General features: G+C 41.8%; 1 pseudogene; it reads right to left on the bottom strand.

Annotated features, from left to right (window-relative positions):
- Positions 1-98, bottom strand: LOC132423734 (U6 spliceosomal RNA; annotated as a pseudogene).
- Positions 99-20523: the final 20425 nt, after the last annotated feature.

Below are 20523 nucleotides of genomic sequence, written 5' to 3'. Positions count from 1 at the left end.
AAAAAAATACGGCGTTTTCCTGACATCCTTGCACAGGGGCCATGCTAATCTTCTCTGTATCCGTCCAATCTCAGTATATGTGCTGCCAAAGTGAACACTGCCATCCCCATTTTATAGACAAGGAAGAAGATCCTCAGAGGCACAAGGTCTCAAAATGAGGTAGCGAGGCTCCAAACTGTGACCTAAGTCCAGAGCTTTGCACTAATCAGACCACTTACAAGAAGGCAGCATTTCCTGCTCAACAACTTCTCCTTAGAGATGTCACATTCCAGAGAAATTTCCTTATGTTGCAACTCCAATATCCTTATATCTGTATGGCTCATCTGAGTTATATGTGAGTGTGTCACTTCTGCCTCTGCATTTGTAAAGTGTGTTGCGTTTGCAGATTTCATCTCAAGAATAGTTTTTATGAGTTTTTTTATTTCAGTTTTACTGATGTATAATTGACAACTAAAATTGCAAGATATCTCAAACGTACACAGTGATGATAAACATTGTGAAGGGATTCTCCCCAACTAGTTAATACATCCATTATTATTATTATTATTATGAGTTAATTCATAAAATAAAGTGAGGCCAAGGGAGATGAAGTGACATGCTTAAAATTATTACAACTAGCAAATGGATTTCGTTAAGTCTAGTGATGTGAAAGCCATTTTGATTCTCATATCAGGCTGTCTTACATCTGATTTATAGAGTAGATTTTTAAACATTTGTCAAGTGAGAGCATCACTAAGTTTCCTCCTAACCCTCCAGTTCTGGGAGTTCTGATTTTCTGATTCTTAAGGACTTTCACGTCTTGTCTCCCCTTATCGTCAATGCTCTCGTCAGGGGATGCTAAGGCCATAGAGAGGTTTAAGACTTGCCCTTGGTCACACAGACGGCCTCTGCCCCACCCAAGCCTGGCATACAGACTCTCTGACTTGTAGCCTTGCGCTGTGGGGTAGGCATTAGGATTTATTTGGCCTCAGTTTGCCTCTTTTCTTTGATGAGTGCTTATAATTTCCTTCTTTTCTTGTCTTGTTTTAGAGGGGCTAACCCCATCCTGGCTTTTGGGGTAGACACCTGACTCTGGCCTGGCTACTCAAAGTGATTGTTACAAAAACAAGCTTATGATCCAAACTGAGCCAATAGCAGGCAGCTGTAGGTTTCACTAGCACCTTTGGGTGAAAAGTGTGTCTTTCACCTGGGCTTGCAAAAGGGGTTTTTATGGACTGAATGCCTGTGCCTCCCCCAAAATTCATATGATGGAGCCCTAACTTCCAGTGTATTTGGAGATTGGGCCTTTAGGGAAGTAACTAAGTTTAAAAACGAGGTCATAAAGGTGGACATCAAATCCTATAGGATTAGGGTCCTTGTGAGAAGAAGAGACACCAAAATGTGTTATTCCCCCCAGCCCCCAACACATGCACATACTGAGGAAAGGCCATGGGAGGACACAGAGAGGAAGTGACCATCTGTAAGCCAGGGAGAGAGTCCTTACCTGAACTGAATCCTGCTGAAGCATTTCTCTGTGACTTCCCAACCTCCAGAACCATGAGAAATAAATCTCTGTTGTTTAAGCCACTCAGCCTATGGTGTTTTGTTATGGCAGCCTGAACTGGGTAACATAGTGGTAAAAGACCATCGGGGAGCCACTGGTCATCATCTCTGCCGCCAAGTGAGAAGGCCAACAGAGGGAGGAAGAGCTGTGAACGGGAGAGAGACTGGGTCTGGACCCTAGACTGTTCAGTATGTGAGCCACTATCTTTGTTTAAACAGCTGTATTGAGGCATAATTCAGATACCATACAATTCACCCATTTAGAGCATGTAATTCAGTGGATTTTTGTACACTGAGAGATATGTGCAACCATCACCAGAGTCAATTTTAGAATATTTTCATCACTTCAAAAAGAAACCCCATCCCCTTTAGTTATCACACCCCTTCTCCCCAGTCCTAAGAAGCCATGAATCCTTTCTGTCTCTGTAGAATTGCCCATTATGATCATTTCATATAAATGGAATCATACAATATATGGTATTTTGTGTCTTCTCACTTAGCATAATGTTTCCAAGGTTAATTCATGTTATGGCATGTATAATTTCTTTCCATGGTGAAATAATATTCTGTTGTACACATATACCACATTTTGTTAACCCACTCATCAGTTGATGGATATTTGCGTTATCAGCTTTTGCTTATTATAAATTATGTTTCTATAAACATTCATGTGCAAGTTTTGGGGTAGACTTATGTTTTCATTTATTTTGAGTATATATACCTAGGAGTGGAACAGCTGGGTTATATGATAACACTGTTTAATTGTTTGAGGAACTGCCAAACTGTTTTCCAAAGTGGCCACACTGTTTTACATTCTATCAGCAGTGAGTGTTCTCATTTCTTTGCCAACACTTATTATCATCTGACTTTTAAATTCTAGCCATACGAGTGGGTGTGTGAAGTAATATCTCATTGTGGTTTTGATTTGCATTTCTCTGGTGAATAATGATTTGCATTTCTCTGGTGAATAATGATGTCAAGCATCTTTCCTTGTGTTTATTGGCCACTATATATCTTTCTAGGAGAAATATCTACTTGGATCCTTTGCCCATTTTTAAATTGAAGTATTTGCCTTTTTATGTTTGAGTTGTAAGAGTGTTTATATATCTTAGATACAAGTCCCTTATCAGATATAATAATACTGAAAAAGTTTGAAATATTGCAAGTTACTGAAATATGACACAGAGACACAAAGTGAGCAAATGCTGTTGGAAAAATAGCACCAATAGACTTGTTTAACTCAGTGTTGCCACAAACCTTCAATTTGTAAAAAGTGCAGTACGTGCAAAGTGCAATAAGGTGAAGCATGATAAGACAAGGTATGCCAGTATTTGAAATTCAGTTCATTTTTGCATATTGAACCAATATATTTTTGTTAATCTTAATCCTGCTTAAATTGTACTTTTAGTACTTGGAACTGGAAGAACGCTAACCAGTATTTTTCTCTAGACTTCACCATAACTGGCTTCCCCAAAGGTTGGGATTTAGAAATATATTTAAGCTTTTACATGACCTTATTTGATCCCTGCTCACCTTGGGAGGTGTGCATAGTGGATACTTTCATCTGCATTTCAGAGGTAAGGAAACTGAGGCTTGAAAGGCTAAATGACTAATCCAGACTTCAGCTTAGTAAAGGGGCATATCTGGAACCAGGAGATGATTAAATTCTAGTGCCCACCCTAAGGAAAAGTGATTACTTGTCAACCACAGAAACTTTTTTTTAAAGTCATAATTCTAAAAAGTATGGAAAATAAAATCTCAGCCCCCCCCAAATGGTTTGGAACATTTGTGGTAGATAATTTACTATCTTAGGAACTATACAAACTCTTTAAACTGCAAGGCCAACATCTAAGGAGGCCAATTTGGCATTCCATTTGTAAAAGAAACATAATTATAATGGAAGTTGAAGCAAAGGAAATTAAGTAGAGTGTGTGCTGTACTTGGCATGTATCTAAACACCAAGTTAGGGCCAGTGAGGAAGGTCCATTACTTGGCTTGAGTGTTGAAAAATTTCTTTGTAATTGCTCTCCACTGTAGGTCATTATTTTTTTACTTAAAAACTGTTTCAACCACGTTTTCACACGTCAGTAGGGTGCCGACAAACATATACATTAATAATGTCAACTTAAAAGGAAGAATTATTTCAAAATTCTCCATCTTACTCTAAACTGAGTCAAAATCAAATAGCTCCACTTAAAAGATAAATGCATTTTCTTTTCATCTTTATTCATCTGTGCATGTTGGATAGTGATGGAAAGTGAGTAGGCAGTGCCAACAGTACTGTTTTGGTCGTCAAATCTCCTGTTAAGGGCATGGTTCACAACTGGCATGCAGTCCACTTGTGGCTCACCCAAAGGAGTGGTAGTGATGGAGGTGGAGAGCTGTAATCTGTTTTATAATAATTTGTAGTAGGAAGGGGTTAGGAAATTCCTCATTCATTAGAGTCCTCCCCTATTACAACTAAAAGTATTTTCTAATGACTCCATCTCTATTTGAGAACTAAAAATCCTGTTTATGAGTACGGATTATTGCATATGAAGATTACAAAGAAGAAAGTTTTTTGTATTATTTAGAAATATGTGTAGATACATGTTCATCTATGAACCGTTTAGGATGATGGCAGAGAAGGCAGAGATAAAAATGTTAAACCCAAGTTGAAGGCCAAGCTGGCATTCAGAGGGACGATCTACTAAGTGAAGAGGTCCAGCATTCAAAGCAGAAAGGGGAAGTAGGAAAAATAGCCCATGCTCAGTCCACAGGATGGCAAATACAATATATACTCCTTACCGTCACTATCCCATGTCACAGTGACACTCAACGAAATGGGTAAAAAGCTTCCAGGAAGGCCCCCAAACTGGAGTGCTTTCCCAGCTTGCTGTCATCTGAGAGTTCTGTGGAGGACAGAGCTACTGCTGGGTGTGGGTCAGAACAGCTCAGATACCAGTTACCACCACTGGGGAACTCCCTTCTTCACTGGTGCTAGGGGAGGTAGCCAGCCCCTAGTTGGTCTCCTCCTTTTCCCTTTCTATCACGCTTCTATCTTATGGGGCTGGGAAAGGAACCAGAAAAAAATATTTGTCTCTATTTTCCTTAGGTCATCCTCCTCTTTCTCCTGCCATACACCAAAGAGTGTAAGCTCCTACTTCCCCCTTGCCTTAGGACAGACAGTTCCTGCCCAAAATGGATTCTCAATGGATTTTGTTAAAATGAATTGAATCTGCAATCCATTTTACTGAAATTGTGGCTCTGTTTACCTCAACGGTAGTGACAATGCAGGGTGGTTTTGTGGTCGTTTTTTCTACTGGAGTGTCCACCTCTCTGTTTCTGCTTTTGAAGATCCAGAAGAAATTTTTTTTGCCTGCTCTAGCTGAGGCCTTGAGTGTGGATTAAGTGTCTATTTGGCCATTGAAATATGTTCAGTTCAAGTAGCAGTGGCCATTTTCTTGAAAGATCACAAAAGTCTAAGCCAATATAAAGATCTCTCAAAAATTTTTAAATGCCCGTTTATAACAAGAAAGGAAATGCAAATATTTATCCAGGAAAAATGGTCTCTCCAGTGCAAATTCAAAGAAATACAAATTAAAGCAAATTTGAGGTGCCATTTACAACTACTAAATAGGAAATATCTGAACATGATAATCAAATAAGCTAATGTGAATCAGATTTATTTTTACAGCTACCCTGGGAAGCAATATGACAATATTAATCAATGTATACCAATAGGATTTTAGTGAGCACAACTCTACAATGGAAATGGTGGCCCTGAACATAAAAATGTTTATCTTGTAGTCTTTGCTCCTGGGTTTTTTTTTTCCTGAAAGCATAATGGGAAAGAAATTAAAAACTGTATTTGAAGATGTTGAGAACTTCTAGTGCTGGAAGTGTTACAGACTTGGTTACCTGAAAATCTTCCCATTATAAACATCTTGAAATGATAGGTAAAATATAATAAATATAAGTTAAAATACATGGATTAGAGTTACATGTGTCAACATTAAATTTCAAAAATGTGATATTAACAAAAAAAGTTTTACATACAATAGGATGAATTTATGAAAATTTTTAAATGCTAACTAATATTGCATATTATTTTTTGACACACACATCTTTTTTTTTTTTTTTTTTTGCGGTACGCGGGCCTTTCACTGACGTGGCCTCTCCCGTTACAGAGCACAGGCTCCGGACGCGCAGGCTCAGCGGCCATGGCTCACGGGCCCAGCCGCTCCGCGGCATGTGGGATCCTCCCGGAACGGGACACGAAGCCGTGTCCCCTGCATCGGCAGGCGGACTCTCAACCACTGCTCCACCAGGGAAGCCCACACACATCTATTTTTAAAAGTATAAATTCAACCCAGGAATAATACCAAATTCACATTACTGATTACCTCTTGGAAGGAACTGGGAGTATTTTGTCAGGAATGGGCCTTCTACCATATAATTAAATTTTCTTTTTCTTAAAAACAAAAGATCTAAAACAATATGTCAAAAAAATGTTAAGATTTGACAAAAGAACATTCATGCTAGAAGTATTTTTTAATAAAAAAGATATTCATTCCAATATTTTAACAACAATTAGTCCCTGGTGGCGCAGCGGTTGAGAGTCCGCCTGCTGATGCAGGGGACACGGTCCGGGAAAATCCCACATGCCGCGGAGCAGCTGGGCCCGTGAGCCACGGCCGCTGAGCCTGCGCGTCCGGAGCCTGTGCTCCGCAAAGGGAGTGGCCATAACAGTGAGAGGCCCGCGTACCGCAAAAAAAAAAAAAAGAAACATTCTAAATGTTCAATAAATTTTGGAATTATTAGATAAGTCATGCCATTTAAATTTTATACCACATTATTTGGTTGTTAAAAATAAACATTTGTAAGGCACATGATGTAATCAGAATAAAGCTAGGCAGTTCTGTAAACATAAATGCCATGGAGAGAGTCATTCAAAGAAATATCACTCTGAAATCTAACAAATTATTAGAGAATCAATCTAATTCTCTTCTGAGAGCTCTCAAAACGTTATTAAGAGCTCCTTCATTCTTTTTTTTTTTAAACAGTTTTCTAATATCTTTATTTACATTTGGCTACATCGGGTCTTAGTTGCGGCATGCAGGCTTCTCTCTAGTTGTGGCATGAGGGCTCCATAGTTGTGGTGCACAGGCTACAGAACATGTGGGCTCTGTAGTTGCGGCACGTGGGCTTAGTTGCACTGTCGCATGTGGAATCTTAGTTCCCTGACCAGGGATTGAGCCTGAGTCCCCTGCACTGGAAGGTAACCACTGGACCACCAGGGAAGTCCCAAGAGCTCCTTCATTCTTAAAGCACAGTAAAAGCTCTTAGGGTTATCTTTCTGTATATCTTATTCTTACTGTCTCAGAGGATGGTTGGCTACCTGGGAAGCCTCTATTCCCCCTTCCTCCACATGTTTAACTTGACTCCAAGACCAGTCCCACAGACTATCTTTTCATCCCTTCTTTCTCACATTCTTAATTTTCTTTTTCTATTGCCAGTAACTCTAAGCCCTTTCCAATATAAACAACTCAAGCATGTTCCAAAGCCTTTTCATTCTTCCTCCTCATTCACTGTCTCAATTCTGCAAATTAAAGGTCCTGGAACTGAACTGGCAAAGAAGGAATTCTTAACCAGTGGAGGAAAGGGAGTGGTCTTGAATACACTGCATTAATAATTTATTTTCCTGCTAGTAAAAACAAGTGAAACGTTTATACCTATCTTCTAGGTAAAGAAAGTTACACTATAAAATTCATGTTTACTATGACAACTATTGATTCAAACTAAAATGGTCCCTATTTCAACTAATAAGGTGGGCTAGGTATTTGGACCTGCCTTCCCAGCCAAAAAAAAAAGCAAAATTCCATGATAAAATATTAAAAAGTATTCTTTAAAAGCAGCAGAATACTGAATAGTAAGGAATTATTGGGCCATTGAAGGTGGGAACCACAGTAACCACAATAACCACAATATTATTGAAGGTGGGAACCAAAAAAGTTGAAACCACAGTGCCCAGAAGGCATTTTCCATATCTGCTCAACATGAGTTTCAGCTCTAGGACCTCAAGAGGCACATCAGACAGCAGACAAAGTTCATGGCCCACTCAGGGTTGGAGTCTAGCAGAAGATCTACTCAGAAAATGCTGAGAACCTCAGAGAGCATCACACTATCAAGTAAATTTCATCTGGAAATTGATGTGTCCAAACTCCTGACTTTAGGGCAGTGGTCCCCAACCTTTTTGGCACCAGGGACCAGTTTTGTGGAAGACAATTGTTCCACGGACCGGTGGGTGGTGGGTGTGGGTTCACGGGGTAACGCGAGCGATGAAGAACGGCAGATGAGGCTTCGCTTGCTTGCCGGATGCTCACCTCCTGCTGTACAGTCCGGTTCCTAACAGGCCATGGACCGGTACTGGTCAGCAGCCCGGGGGCTGGGGACCCCTTCTCTGGGGGGTATAATGACAATCGCTTCAGTAGAGTAAAGGAAAACAAACAAGCATAAAACAACCTATAACCAGGATTTGCAACACAAATTACAATGTGATCTAAAAAACTCTATGAGCCTAATTTATAACTGTCCCGGGATAGCAATATGTAGAGTCTAAAAAAATAATACCAAACCAAAACAAAAAAACAGGCTCATAGATACAGAGAATAGATCATTTATTAGTGTAGGGTGGGGTGAAGGGTGGGAGAAGTAGGTGAAGGGAGTCAAAAGGTAAGGAAAAAACCTAAAACTAATTAGTATATATAATTACAGTTGAACCAGAATCAGAGGAGCTGAGGTGAGGTTTCTGTGGCTTCGTGTCTTGAGGGATTATAGAAACTGAAGTTACCTAATCTGTTCCTAAACAGCTCAGAGTCTGTGAGTGATTATGAACAGCAGGGGCGGGGCCGGGGTGTGTGTGCAGGTGGGTTTCCAACCCTTCCCTCTCCTGCTTTTCCCAATAACTTTAGTTTTGGAAAGCCCCTTGTCTGCACTAAAGTAAACCAAAGCCTCCTCTTCCGGGGTGTATACCCTGGCCAGGCCATGGGCTTTGTCCACTTTGATCGCAATTTCAGGAGGGAAATGACTCCAAAAAGAGCTGGAATCTAAGGGCTAGAATCCAGTCCAGTGGTAGAGATGAACACACTTCCAAAAACGTGAAAAACTCCACTTTTTCTAAATCATTTTGCTTCCTGTCCAGGATTTGAACAGGGGTCCTTGTTCTCTGTGAGGAGCAGGGGTCCTTGTTCTCTGTGAGGGGTGTGCAGTTTATCCCGGTAGGAGTTAAAGACACTTTACATTATTTTATTGTTTGTGGAAAATGAACTGTTACCGTCCAGATTATTACACAGGAATCTTACAGCCTTGGTGTCTGAGGAACACACCCAGGGGCAGAAACAATTCACCAGAGACTGAATTAACACCGAAGTGTGGAAGAGAGCCATTTGAAGATGAAAGGTGTTTCCCGGGGCCAAGTGAGGTGATGGAAAAACAAAACGCCAGACATAAATGTGGAAAGGGTACCTTTTCTCCAGCTTCATGAAGTACTTAGGACTTGATTTTGCAAAGTGCCTTTCATACAAGCTGTTTCCAAAACCACTTTACAGTTAACAAAAAGCTCTGCATTAGCCATTTGTTGGTACGCAGTAATAAATCATGGTAGAGGCAGAGGAAAAAGTTACATCCAGGAGACGACATGGCTGTCAACTGTCTGTGGGGCGGGGCAGGTTGAGGATCTGGTGCTAGGGCACCACAGAGCTGATCTAGATAGCTGACTCCACTCTTCCCAGGTCTTATGCGGATCTGTCAAGCAAGTATAACTACTTTTTGAGCAGTAACCACCGATTGGCTTCTCAATATTTCTCAGGTTTCTCCCACCTCCCAGTACTCCCTGCCTGTACAATTTTCAAGGCAGAGGTACCAAACCACACACAATTTGCCACCCATTAGTCAGTTTTAAGTATAACTAAATCGAGGGTGAAGGCTTGAGGACAGATACACATGGTACAAAATTTGGGAAAAGAAATTTAACTAAATTTATCCAAGACCCATTCTCAACATCGAGCCACCTTCAGGCCCCAACAAGAGATTTTCAAACAGTGAAACTCGGTAAAACGGAGTTTATTCTGGAAGCTGAAATAGAGACTGCATTATTAGTTGTAGAAGGAAAAAGACTTTTCCGAGCTTTACATTGTTAAGACCAAGCAGTTTCTTTTCAGTGATTATGAAATGGAAACAGTAGATGGCGACGTTGCCCTTATTTTGAGGGGAAATAGCTGCTTGTTAGAAGCTGGTGAACTGAGGCAAACACATTTAAAATCTAGGTTTAAAGTGTCGTTTCAGTTGTGTTAGAAATGCACACATTGTACCCACTAGAAGCTAGAGAGTTTCCCTCAACTTTTATTAGCTTTTTATATCTTTCTGTTGTTTTGAGGTTGTGCTTTTATATCCCAAGCTGTGGCCAGAGTAGTAGGTGTAGGGAAGGAATTTACCCTAACCCCAGGCCATTTGCTCTGACCTCCAAAATGCTTATCAAAGGAAGAAGTCAGGAGATGATGAAAATCTATCAAATTATCAGTTTTGAAAAAAGTACTCCAGATATTTGTTTGGAAGAAATGGTAGACAAATTGTAGAGCTGATACACTTCTATGATAGCAAATTTCAGGAACAAATAAAAAAAGAAATGGTAATTACAAATAGATCCACCATTTATTGAGTTTTTGCTATGAGCCAGGCAGCGTGTCAAGTATTTTACATCTGCCATTATGTAATTCTCAGACAAATTATATATAAGGTAGGTATCATTACTCCCATTTTACAGAGGAGGCTTTCAGAAAGTTTCAGGATTTTTCCTGAGGTTTTGCAGTTAGTCACTGGATTGGTCAGAATTCAATTATAAGCTTGTCTGACTTTAACGTCCCTGGACTATGAAAAGAATTTATCTCACTTTTTCTAAAGCCAATCAAGATAAAGACAAGTTTGCTGTTTTCAGAATGAACCTTCAAAATTTATATATGAGATATATAAATATGTAAATCTCAAGAATGGGGAATAAAGAAGCTTGTGGGGTTAGAGGAAATACTTTTTTCTTAATTGTTAGAACTTTGTGTATCCTACCCAAAACAATCAGATCAAGTTTGTGTGTGGGTGTAGGTGTGAGCGAGTACACACATATATAGCATTATGGACTAAAAAGGCTGCCTGCTTATTTTTTAATGATATTGTTGCCAATTCAAAAGAGCTATGTGGTGCAAAAATAAGTTTTCACAAACCGCCCATCTCATAAATCAGTAAAAATGTTTCTTAATCATTCTACTCTTAAGTGTAAATTCACGTCAAGGAAACGCTTTTCCCACAGTGACACTAAGCAATAACCTTCCACTGTGGGGTTAAGGGTAACAATGGATAAGCTCACAACCAGTACAGGGAAGCTCATGCAGAGTCTCCACAGTACAGAATACATGTACCTCCTTTGTGAAGTTAGAACTAATCAAATCCTTCTGAAATGTCAACATGATAGTACAAAGTTCCTTGAGTATGTACTTGTGAAGTTAGTTACAATTCAGATAAGCACAATGAACAAAGTATTTTAAAAAGCCCTTTAAAAGTGGCCTTTGGAATATCTTGACTTTGGAAAGATTGGAGAGGCAGAAAAAATGTGCCAATCTAATTCCCTAGTTGGGGTTTGCTCGTGCCTTTTAACGTGCAGTCAAGGCCAACCAAACCACTCCACGTATTCTTCAATTTACTTCAAGACAGTTTATGAGTCTTTATAGGAAAGGAGACAAACCTGGATGGATACAAACCCCACACCTGATACAAGAGTACCGGCCCACCCCTCATGTTTACAAGGTCGGGGGGAAGAGTACAAATGGAAGCCCTGTACCGCATTATCTCATTTTAACGTTATAAATCAAGCTAAAAGCTGTTGAATAAAATATGTTCTACCATCCAAAGTTGACAAGTATACCTTCCTAATGTCATGGAAGGAGTCTGGATTCTCATTGCCCTCAAGGTCCTGCCCTAGAACACACAGGGAGAGCCAACTCCTGGGCTGCTTAAGAGACCTTATGTGCATAGGTGTGCACACCTCATTCCACGTGTCCATATTCTGTCCGTTCTTCTCACAAACACCTTCCCCTTGCCCTCCACCCCTAGGGCCTTATGAACATTGGAGGAAGGACCCAGAGAAGAAGCAGATGTGGGTTCTAGAAGCTGGCAGGGGCCAATGAGGTGGGAAATTTGGGGACCATGTTTGAGTTGTGGGTGGCTTGAGGGCTCTGAGTCATCATGCTCCCTTGACCCTGCAGACTTTCCACCACATGGAGAGGAGCACAGCAGAGGACGGTCAGGGCAGGGCACACGAAGCACAGGGCCTGGCTGGGGCTCTCTTGCATGGATCTCAATGCACTGAGTGTAAGATACTCCATAATTGGTCAAAAGTATATGTGAAGGTCAGCTTTCTCTGTAGGAAAGGAGATCGCAAGAGGAGACAAAAGACCAAGAGTAGGAAAAATGGCAGGAAGAAGAGTCAAGAGAACATCTCTCAGCAGAGGCAGGAGGCAGGGTAAGGTAATGACTTTGCATGCTCAAGCAGAGGAGTTCAGAGATGAGCCAGGTGAAGTGGTTTGAGGAACAGTATCGACCCCTGAACTGCGGAAACAGCATTTGAGAACTCATCTCCAGCGGTCTCTTTTGGGGGTGTACAATTCCGTGACTTGATTCCACGCCCTGGGCTGCAGTTTTGTCTTATGGAGGTGAACGCTGAGCGTTCACTGATGCTGTTGTAGCACCATTCCCACGCAGTAACAGCCTGCTCTGCTTTCATAACCCCCTTGGAGCGAGGCGTCACCTCCCTGTCCTCTTTCCTCTAAGAACTCAGTTGTTTGCCAGACCTCAGGAGGTCATTTTCAAAATCCACATCTCAGAAAAAACACAGGCCTTTGGTGACCACAGTGTTGAGGGAGCCTGGCAGAGGCTTTGCCAGGAGCCAGGCTGTTGATCCTGGCAGGGTTTCTGCCCTGATGTGGACAGAGCACAGGAGACCAGCCTCCCCTCGCTCTCACTCTCCCTTCCTGCTCCCCTGCTGTGCAGTAGGCTTGGGTTTCTGAGACTCCCAGTGGGAGCCAAGCAGCTTGTCTCAGGCCAGGGGTTTGTGGTCTGTGCCCATGGCCTCCCTAGCTAGCCTTAATGTGCTCAGATGAGCTTCACCGCAGACCCACGGCTAGAAGATGACTCGCGGCCAGAAGCAATCAGACTCTGGGCCAGCCAGGTCTTAATGAAAACTGGAATATCGCAGATCACACCTAAGGTGTATGTCATATAAAATGAATGTGGTAAGAGGAGGTGAAGTATTAACTGGGGTTCTCCACCTCTTTCCACCACAATGCTCTTGCCAGTTGGCCTGAGACCAGAACCTGGCATTGTCCCCCAGACTGGGGAGGAGTGTCAGGAACGAGCTGGAGAACAAAGACAGCAAGGTCTCAGCTCTTAATTTCAAAAGCCTTGGGTTAGGGTATTATAGGAGCTTGAGAAAATCAGCCAGAACTAGTACCACCTCATCTCCCACCCCCACTAGACAGAGGTGCCCTAGGCTGGGGGAAGGAGTTGTTGATGAGAGAAAGGAAACAAGAGTTTGAACTGACTGTGCACATGATGGTTGTTGAGGAGAGGGAGGACTCTGAACCCAAGCCTATCCTTGTATTTCCTGGGCCAGACCTGGAGAGGAGACACCAATATCCCCAGTAGGTTTGGTGGCCCCAGAGCAAAGTGACCCTGTGAGTTGATTCCCAGAGTTCGGCCTTGGAAGAAACTCCATGTCCAGTGTGTGCTCTTTGAGGCCAGTAGACCAGGGGAAGTTCACGGAGCCTCCAGCAGGCCCGGTGTCATCCCTCAAAGTACTGTGAGACAGCACCCAGAAGTTTCAGTGGCTCTCTGACTGGATGATGGAAGAGAGCAGAAAGACAGCCTGCAACCCCTGGGGGCCATGGCTGGCAGGTAAGGCAGGCACAGAGTAACCTGCATAGATCTGACAGATGGAGGCCAGAGGTCCCTGGAGATGCCCACAGGGCTGTGTGGAGGGCTGGGGGCCGTCAAGGGCAATGATAGGAGGACTGTAGGTATCAATGGGACAGTCAGTCAGGTGGGCTATTTTCCTCTCTGCCTGCCATGGCCTTAGGTACACTCCCCAGCTCTTCCCTCTCTCAGTGCCAGGGTTTTAGCAGTGAGTTTGTATGGGTAATCTTCTATTTATATGTGTGTAATCTTGTACTTTGTTTGTTTTGAAAATTATACTTTAGTATCCTAGACTCCCTCTCCTAGACTTAATAACTCACTTGGCATAAACAAATAAGCAAACTTATCTGGATCTATCTAGCCTCTCTTATTAGAATGTGTGTGTGGGGGGTACTTGTTGCCCTTTGTCCTTGGTTGCAGTTCCATGAGAAAAATATCCCGTTTAATATCCTGTTTCAAGTCGGTGTTATTACTACCATATTACACACAAAGAAAGTGAGGTTCAGAGAAGTAAGGTACCTTGCCCAAGGCCACTCAGCTAGTGGTAGCAAAGGTGGGATTCATACTTCATACCGGCATGTTTCCCGTCTTTGCTTTTCCATCACACCACACAAACTTCTCTACTACTAGCCTGAGTCAAACATCAATTTGTATATTAAGAAACAGTCCAACATAAAGTAACCTTTTAGTGCACCTGTGCACACGTGCGCACACACACACACACACACACACATAAAATGAAAAGAGTGAATAGAAAGACAAATCTCCACCCAATCCAAACCAAAACAAAACAGACTCTAACCCCATAAAATAATAACTGCTTCTTTCCATGCTTTTATCCAAAGGCATAATCCACATTGAGCTCTTATCCTCTCTCCCACCCCTGTCTGCTCTACCTCCTGTATTTCTGAGCGTGGTTGGTGGCAATACCATCAACCACACAACATCCCCCTCAAGTTAGAACCAGGTTGTCATTTTTTCTTTTTTTTACTTCTTTCTCTCTAACTTTCCTCTCTGCTAGTGTCAAATTATTAGCCTTCAGAGTTGAAATACTCTTCAGTAAAACGCTTTTTCTCTATTTCTTCTGTCAATACTTGAGAGGTCTTCAGAACTTTTCTTTTTTTGCCTGAATATTCCCCAAAATAATTTTGGAAAACTATGTAGCCCCCATATATTATCAAGCTTCCCTCTAAAATGTTTGTTATACATAAGACACGATACCATAAAACTCCTAGAAGAGAACACAGGCAAAACATTCTCTGCCATAAATTGTACCAATGTTTTCTTAGGTCAGTCTCCCAAGGCAATGAAAATAAACAAATGGGACCTAATCAAACTTACAAACTTCTGCACAGCAAAGGAGACCATAAACAAAACGAAAAGACAACCTACGGAATGGGAGAAAATATTTGCAAATGATGTGACCGACAAGGGCTTAATTTCCAAAATATACAAACAGTTCTTACAACTCAACAACAAAAAAACAAAAAACCCAATCAAAAAATGGGCAGAAGACCTAAAGAGACATTTCTCCAAAGAAGAGATACAGGCCAATAAGCACATGAAGAGATGCTCAACATCACTAATTATTAGAGAAATGCAAATCAAAACTACAATGAGGTATCACCTCACACCAGTCAGAATGGCCATCATTAAAACGTCTACAAATATGGGCTTCTCTGGTGGCTCAGTGGTTGAGAATCTGCCTGCCAATGCAGGGGACACGGGTTCGAGCCCTGGTCTGGGAAGATCCCACAGGCTGCGGAGCAACTAGGCCTGTGAGCCACAACTACTGAGCCTGCGCGTCTGGAGCCTGTGTTTCCGCAACAAGAGAGGCTGCAACAGTGAGAGGCCCGCGCACTGCAATGAAGAGTGGCCCCTGCTTGCCGCAACTAGAGAAAGCCCTCGCACAGAAATAAAGACCCAACACAGTCAAAAATAAATAAATAAATTTTTAAAAAGTTATTTAGAAAATGTTAAATTTAAAAAAAAAGTCTACAAATAACAAATGCTGGAACAGATGTGGAGAAAAGGGAACCCTCCTACACTGTTGGTGGGAATGTAAGTCGGTGTAGCCACTGTGGAAAAGAGTATGCAGGTTCCTCAGAAAACTGAAAATAGAATTACCATATGATCCAGCAATCCCACTCCTGGGCATATACCCAGACAAAACTGTAATTCAAAAAGATACATGCCGGGCTTCCCTGGTGGCACAGTGGTTGAGAGTCCACCTGCCGAAGCAGGGGACATGGGTTCGTGCCCTGGTCCGGGAACATCCCACATGCTGCGGAGAGGCTGGGCCTGTGAGCCATGGCCGCTGAGCCTGTGCGTCCGGAGCCTGTGTGTCCGGAGCCTGTGCTCCGCAACGGGAGAGGCCATAACAGTGAGAGGCCTGCGTACAGCAAAACAAAACAAAACAACAACAAAAAAAGATATATGCCCTCCTATATTCATAGCAGCACTGTTCACAATAGCCAAGTCATGGAAACAACCTAAATGTCCAACAACAGATGAATGGATAAAGAAGATGTGGTACATATATACAATGGAATACTACTCATCCATAAAAAAGAACAAAATAATGCCATTTGCAGCAACATGGATGCAACTAGAGATTATCATACGAAGTGAAGTAAGTCAGAAAGACAAAGACAAATACCTTATGATATCGCATATATGTGGAATCTAAAATATAACACAAGTGAACCTATCTATGAAACAGAAACAAAATCAGGATATAGAGAATAGATTGGTGGTTGCCAAGGGGGAGGAAGGTGGTAGAGGGTAGGAGTGGGAGTTTGGGATTAGCAGATGCAAATTGGTATATATAGAATGGATAAACAACAAGGTCCTACTGTACAGCAGAGGGAACTATATTCAATATCCTGTGATAAAACCATAATGGAAAAGAATATGAAAAAGAATGTGTGTATATATATATATATATTTATATATAAATATATATTTGTATATATATATAAATGTATACATTTATATATATATAAATAACTGAATCACTTTACTGTAGAGCAGTAATTAACACAACACTGTAATTCAACTATACTTCAATAAAAAATAACTTAAAAATAAAGTGTTTTCAATAATTTCAAATATTTGCAAAGAATCTAACCCAGCATATTACGAATACTGACACATGAAAAGAAAAACGTTTCATTCCTCATTATTACTCTTTAAAGGTATCCAGTAAAGTCTAAATACTAATGATCGATACCCACCATCTTTCATGTTAAATAATACATGTTTCAACAAATGATGTTGGTACAGTTGAATGTCCATAGTAAAAAATCTGAAGCTCAACCCATACCCCCTCATATTTTACACAAGAATTAACTCAAAATTATCATAGACCTAAATTTAATACCTAAAACCACAAAACTTCTAGGAGAAAACATAGGAACATTCTAACATTGTAAACCTGGGTTACTAAAGTGATTTCAGATGTAACACCAAAAGCATAATCCATAAAAGAAAAAAATTGATAAAGTAGACCTTACCAAATTAAAACATTTTGCTCTGTGAAAGGCACTCCAAAGAGGATAAAAAGACAAGCCACGGGCTTCCCTGGTGGCGCGGTGGTTGAGAGTCCGCCTGCCGATGCAGGGGACGCGGGTTCGTGTCCCGGTCCAGGAAGATCCCACGTGCGGCGGAGCGGCTGGGCCCGTGAGCCATGGCCGCTGAGCCTGCGCGCCCGGAGCCTGTGCTCCGCAAAGGGAGAGGCCACGGCAGTGAGAGGCCCGCATACCGCAAAAAAAAAAAAAAAAAAAAAGACAAGCCACTGACTGGGAAAAAATATTTGCAAATCATATGTCTGGCAAAGGACTTGTATCTCTCAAAATCTAATAATAATAATAATAATAATAAACCAACCCAATAAAATTGTGGCAAAACTATTTGGACACCATTAAAAAAGATATAGGGATGGCAAATAAGCACATGAAAAGATGCTCTATGTCTTTAAGAAAATGCAAATTAAAACTATAACGTGATACCACTAAATACCTATTAGAACGGCTGAAACTAAAAAACAAAACACAGAAAATAATACCAAGTGCTGGTGAGGATGTGAAGCAAGTGGAACTCTTATGCATTGTTGGTGGGAATGGAAAATGGTACAGCCAACAGTTTGGCAGTTTCTTTAAAGTTAAACACGTACTTGCTGCATGACTCAATAAACCCACTTCTAAGTATTTACCCATATGAGATGAAAATCTATGCTCACACAAAGACCTGTATGCAAATGTTTATAGAACCTTTATTCTAATGGCCAGAAACTGGAGAAAAACTCAAATATCCTTCAACTGGTGATGGATAAACTGTGACCTAGCCACACAATGGAATACTACTAAGCAACGAAAAGGAATGAACTATTGGTAAACACAGTAAAATGGTTGAAGTCAGACCCCCAAAGTTTGCATGATTCCATTTATAAGAAATTTTGGAAAAGATGACACTACAATACTGTATCAAATATTGATACAGTGGTTACCGATGACTGAAACGGAGGGAAGGATAGACTCCAAAGGGGCAGCATGTGAGAATTTTGGGGGGTGAGGCAGCTGTTCTGAATCTTTTTTTTTTTTTAATTTTTTTTTACGTGGACCAGTCCCGAAGTCTTTATTGAATTTGTCACAACATTGCTTCTGTTCTATGTCCTGGTCCCTTGGCCACAAGGCATGTGGGATCCCAGCTCCCCGACCAGGGATTGAACCTGCACCCCCTGCATTGTAAGGTGAAGTCCCAACCACTGGACTGCCAGGGAGTCCCTGTTCTGCATCTTGATTGTGATGGTGAATACATTTGCCAAAAATCCGTACAACAGCAACTCCAAAGAGGGACTTTTACTGTATGTAAATTTTAAAAATTTAGGGCTTCCCTGATGGCTCAGTGGTTGAGAGTCCACCTGCCGATGCAGGGGACACGGGCTCGTGCCCCGGTCCAGGAAGATCCCACATGCCGCGGAGCGGCTGAGACCATGAGCCATGGCTGCTGAGTCTGCGCGTCCGGAACCTGTGCTCCGCAACGGGAGAGGCCGCAACAGTGAGAGGCCCGCGTACCGCAAAAAAAAAAAAAAAAAAGGTTTGTACCTTAGTTTGGGGGCTTCCCTGGTGGCGCAGTGGTTGAGAGTCCGCCTGCCGATGCTGGGGACGGGGGTTCTTTCCCCGGTCCGGGGGTTCTTTCCCCGGTCCGGGAGGATCCCACGTGCCGCGGAGTGGCTGGGCCCATGAGCCATGGGAGCTGGGCCTGCGCGGCCGGAGCCTGTGCTCCTCAACGGGAGAGGCCACAGCAGTGAGAGGCCCACGTACCGCAAAAAAAAGAAAAATTTATATATACATATATATGAACTACATCTTCTTTAATAATTGTAGATTTTTACACCATTTCTTTCTTTTTTTTTTTTTGCGATACGAGGGCCTCTCACTGCTGTGACCTCTCCCATTGCGAAGCACAGGCTCCGGACGCGCAGGCTCAGCGGCCATGGCTTACGGGCCCAGCCGTTCTGCGGCATGTGGGATCCTCCCAGACCAGGGCACGAGACCGTGTCCCCTGCATCAGCAGGCGGACTCTCAACCACTGCGCCACCAGGGAAGCCCACACCATTCCTTTTTCTTTTTAAATTTGCATTTCCATTTTACCCCTCCAAGAATTTTATCCTAATGTAATATATTTTTATACTTGAAAGTCTATTATTGATAACCCCAATATACTTCTCGTTTACAAAGTATATATAAATTCAAAATTAAGACATTAAAAAAATTCCTTTTGATCATAAGTGTATATGCAATTTAAAAATGCTGGTTACACTTATTTCCATCATTTATAGTAGTTCAAAATGGACCAAAACAGCAGAAATATATTTTTAATTTTGGTAATTAATGAATATAAATTTATATAAAAAGACATTTATGTAAAAAGTAAAATTGGGGGGAAAATGTGTCTGTTCATAAGATGGATGTTTATATTTTGAATTGTCCCCTTGTTTTCAACCTCTCTGTCCCCACCCCAAGTCTTTTTACTCTGACACATTACACTATAGTAAGATTCTTGGTGGTGAGAGGTGCCTCTCTTTCATTATGTGGGAAAAGGGTGAGTTGTGGAAGGAGAACCAGTCCAGCCACTGCAGGCATGTTCTCAGGACGACCAGTTTGAAGAAAGAAAGCCTATGAAGATGAAAGCTCTGCCTGAGTAGCACTTACACTTGGATACCTGCTGCCTTTGAGTTCAGCCTTCCCTCTGCCTTGGCCATTTCAGCAGCTTGAATCCCCCGTCTCCCTTCTGATCTGTTCCCCACCCAGCCATCAGGCTTATCTTTCTGAAGGACAAACTTGACCTTTTTCCTCCTTGGCTCACAAAGTTCACTGCCCAAACCTTCCCTCTCCCCTCCCACCCTCCATAAATAGTACCCTCTTTATCTACTATACCCAAACTCCTGAGCTGCTTCTTTCATGATCTGGGTCATGAACACCCCCATTATATCCTTATCTGGCCCCACCTGCTCTTATCACCCTCTCTCCCTTCCAGTCTGAGCATTCTGAGAGCATGTTCCATACATTTCTCAGCTCTGAGCTCCTGAGCCTTGCAGAGTGCCTGTTGTGTAACAGGCTTTGGGGGAGTTGCAGAACACTGAAGTCAGAGAAAGGGAAAGAAGAATACTGGTATTTCTTTCCAAATCACCATAAAATGTTTCAGTGTGGAATAGAAAGACACAGAGAGAACTTACACCTATCAAACATTAAGGTTTATAGGCCCATTTAAAAATGATTGGTTCATGCCTGTGTGGCATTTTAATATTTTTATGGAAAGGATATGCCAGATGTGAGCCTTGCCTTTTTGGGCTGTAAAGTCTGATTGGGAAGGGCCACGTGTGTGTTCTCCCCATTTCTTCACACAGGGTGGGCTCTAAGTATATATTAAATGACAGTGAATTGCCAGAGGGTTAGGCTGGTTTGTTAATCTTGGCACTGG

Source organism: Delphinus delphis, chromosome 3 (genome assembly GCF_949987515.2).
Source record: "Delphinus delphis chromosome 3, mDelDel1.2, whole genome shotgun sequence".
Lineage (NCBI taxonomy): Eukaryota > Metazoa > Chordata > Mammalia > Artiodactyla > Delphinidae > Delphinus > Delphinus delphis.
This window is presented reverse-complemented; position numbering and strand designations above follow the sequence as displayed.